Below are 4,026 nucleotides of genomic sequence, written 5' to 3' on the forward strand. Positions count from 1 at the left end.
GTGGGTGGGCATCCATGCGTAGGTCCTGCAGCAGCGTGCAAATGCCGGGGTGTGTCCGTAGACATATCCTCTGTGGGCCTTCTACGCACACCCTGCAGTGTGCAGCCCAGCAGTACTTTTTCTCTGTGACCTTGACCGACCTGCTGCCACATCCCGGGGCCAAGGCCTCTTTGGGTCAGGTGTCTTGCCCTCCCCGTCGATGTTAAAAGAACCACCTCCAGGTTTTAAAAAGCACCTTGCTGCTCACCTACATGCCCGCCTCAGGACAGCAGGGCACACCGAGGAAAGAAGCTCCGCCACAATTTTCTGTGCAGAAACATAGCACAGTTTTGCTTTGACGAAATGAAGACTAACCGGTGCTGAGCAGCCTCAGGCAAGAGGCCAAGAAGCTTGAACTCAAGGCACCTGAGGGGAGACCAAGCCTTGGGGGGGAACACCCTATCCCCCCCCCACATCCGGTTGCATCTCCACGCAAGGGAGAGGGAGATGGCTTGGAATTCCCTAGCATCAAGCTGTGCATGCTCAGAGGCTCTCTTCCTTCCTGTTTGGTGTCGTGGTTAAGCGCGCAGAATCTGATCTGGGAGAACCGGGTTTGGTTCCCCACTCCTCCTCCATTTGCACCTGGCTGGATGACCTCGGGCAAGCCATAGTTCTGTCAGAGCTGTCCTTGAAAAAGAGCCGTTTCTGTCAAGAGCTCTCTCAGCCCCACCGACCTCACAGGAGGGTGTCTGTTGTGGGGAGGGGAAGGGAAAGGAGTTTGTAAGCTGCTCTGAGACACCTTTGGGTAGTGAAGGGCGGGGCATAATATCCAATCTCTTCTTCTCCTTCTTCTGTATTGCAGGGCTGGGAGCAAATACAGCTCTTCCGGAGGTGTCTCTCCCATTCCTCCTCCCACCCCCATCCCCATTCTTGCTACCCCCATGCAAGAGAGGAAGTCACAGGGAAGGCAGGCCGGGTCCGGAGCTGCCAAGGGGTCACCTTCAGACAATCTCTCAAGGTATCCATTCACACGCACACACCCCCCGCCTGGCGTGGGGGGGCGGCCATACAGGTGAGACAGATGTCTGTTCTGTGTGGGCAGAGCATCCTCCGCCCCTTCCGGTGCCCCCGAGGGCGAGAGCAGGATCGACTGCACATCTGAGTGGCAGAGCCTGTGGTTATGGGGGTGGGCGGGCTGGGGTGGGCCCAGCAGGTGCCAAAGTGCAGAATGTCAACTGGGGAGGATGGAGAGAAGTGCCAGGCGGAGGAGGGGGAGGTCTGAGCGGGTAGGGAAGGAGGACTCCAGAAGGGGCAATCGGGGGCAGTTGAGGCCAGATGCAGAGTGGGAGGGGGCCAGAGAAGCTCATGGTGGTGGGAGCCCTGGAAAGGAGTCTGCTGCCCATGAGGAACACCTGCCCCTCTGCAAGAGGACAGCCACCAGCCGGGGGGGGGGGGGGGGCTCAGACTTTTCAAGGGTGATTTAAATTTTCCCCTCCCCCAAAAAACCCAACCCTGCAGGCCCGCCTCAGACAGGGGTGTTTACGGGGGATTCTTTGCCAGCTTGGTGTAGGTGCCAGCTGGTTAAGTGCCCGGACTCTAATCTGGGAGAATCAGGTTTGATTCCCTACTTCTCGACTTGCAGCTGCTGGATGACCTTGGGCAAGCCATAGTTCTCTCAGAGCTGTTCTCTCAAGGGCAGTCCTGGAGAGAGCTCTCTCGGCCCCATCTACCTTACAGGGTGTTTGTTGTGGGGAGGGGAAGGGAAAGGAAAGGAAGATGGTAAGCCGCTCTGAGACTCTCTTGGGTAGTGAAGGGAGGGGTGTAAATCCAATCTCTTCTCTTCTTCTTCTCTAAATGGAGGGGCCACACACAGGGCATCCCTTCACGTTCCTTAAGCACCTCACATTCGAGCAGTTGCAGGGAGGTGCACAGGTCGTCTGCTAAAAAATGTGGTTGCTACCTTGGAGGCAGGGCCGGCTCCAGCATATTTTGCACCCTAGGCGAGGATCCCTTATGCCCCCCCCCCTGCTCCCACCAATTTTCAAAAATAAATGCATTTTAGGAAGAATGAAAAACACAATCAAGAAACTGGGGTGCAGTTTGGTGCCCCTAAGGGCCATCCCGCTCTAGGCGATCGCCTAGTTCGCCTAGTGAGTGAGCCGGCCCTGCTTGGAGGGTGGCCTGTGTGCAGGGATATCCTGCTGAGGTCGTCCCGTGTGTCTCCCCCCCCCCGCCCCCGCGTGTAGGAGGAGTCCACTCCTGGGAATGGCGGTGGGCACTTTGTGACACGCGGTGTTGCCCTCCGTGTGTGCTCCGAGGACCTCTCGCTCAATGCAATTTCGGCTCTCCAGCGAGGCCCCCGTCCGTCCTGCCCTCCTCCCAGCTCGACTCCCGTCCGCCCCCTCGAGCCGGCTCCCAGCGCCCGCCCGGGCTCCTGTCCGCCGACCAGCCTGCGGCTCTGCTGCCCCCTGGCGTCTCCCGGCGGGCTCTGCAAGGCGGCCGCAGCCCGGCGCCCCGTTCCCAGCCCGCGTCCCGCTGCAGCCGCCCGCTTCGCCCCGACCGACCGACCGACCGACCGACCGATTCACTCTGGGGGCTGTGTCCTTCCAGTCCCAGGTTAGCCTATCTGGGGCCAGAGACCTTAATGGGAAATCCATTCCGCCTTTTCTTTGCAGCCCTTCTTGCCTTGCGGTGTATTTCAGTGGAGCCCAGTCCAGGCAAGTCAGTTGGCCTTCCTGGCTCCCATTCTCTCCAGGGGTCCTTCTAAACCTCTCCCATTGTTTCCAATGGGCAATCCTGTCATTCCTTTTAGTACATCTCTACTTCAAAGGCTCTCAAAGAGCGGTGTGTGTGTGTGTGTGTGTGTGTGTGTGTGTGTGTGTGTGTGTGTGTGTGTGTGTGTGAGAGAGAGAGAGAGAGACTGGAAACAGGGAGGGAGTAGACCCTAGCTGAACGGGGGGGACACGCCCCAGCACAAGCTCCCCCCGTCTCCCACCCCACCCACCCCACTTCCGTTCCCTGGTTGCTTTGGGGTGTCACTTTCAGCTTGAAGTAAAGTTCTGGGGTGCTCGAAGCATGCTCAGTGCTCGGTGCATCCCAGTCAGAGGTGTGGCCACTACTCTTGCAGCTGGATCCCCTCCCCCCCCTCGCCCATTTCTCTCCGCCTTCCCATCAACTTCAGTTTGAGGACATTTGCTCAGTTGTGACAGAGAGGCAGCTTTTGTTTTGCACACCTCACTAGTGCGAGGCGGCCTGCCAACACTGCCATTCTGCAGCTGTCCACGTTTGAGGGCTGGTTCCCCTCTGTTGCCTTGGGCAAAGTCAGGAAGCCGCCATCAGGGTGACAGACAAGACAAGACCACCAGCAAATCTGTCAGCCTGGATCCCCACCCCCGCAAGTGAGCAGCTTAGCAGGGGCTCCTCCCGCGCTGTGTCAACTTTGCATGGACGGGCGGGCCCAGCAACCCAGCGAATCAGGATTTCACTCTGCCTCCGATGACCCAGTTTACCCCAGGCAAAGGGGACAAGGGAAAACACAGCCCAGCCAGTGGACCTCCACCACCGGGCACCCTGGGACAAGGGGGCCGCCTCAGGAGAGGCACTGAACCCCAACGCACCTGCCAGCCACCCCCAGCCCAGCCCCAAGGAGGGAAACCAGGCCGCCACACGCCAGGGGCAGCCTCACCAGGCGGGCGGAGCAGCGCGGCGGGGGCAACCGGGGGGCCTTGGGAAGATCAGAGGCCTGGCTTGGTAGAGCAGACCCTGGGGGAGCCGGCCCTGTTTGGAACATCACTCGCTTGGTTCTGCTGACGTTTGAAGTACACGTCCGGGCCCCGCTTGAAAGGCAGGCGCAGCGGCTGAACACCCTGGAGGCCCCACACCCCCAAACCCAGAGCAGATGGACTTCTGCAGACCCCTCAGAGTCCCCAAGTTGCCTAAAAGCAAGCCTACGCAGGGCCCAAACCAACGGGAGGATGCCTGGAAACGAGTGAGAAAAGAGCAGGAACGAAAAGGATGCTGAGCCAGAGCGGGGGGGGGGCGTCCAAG

Source organism: Gekko japonicus, unplaced genomic scaffold, assembly GCF_001447785.1.
Source record: "Gekko japonicus isolate JY-2015 unplaced genomic scaffold, Gekko_japonicus_V1.1 scaffold386, whole genome shotgun sequence".
Classification (NCBI taxonomy): Eukaryota; Metazoa; Chordata; class Lepidosauria; order Squamata; family Gekkonidae; genus Gekko; species Gekko japonicus.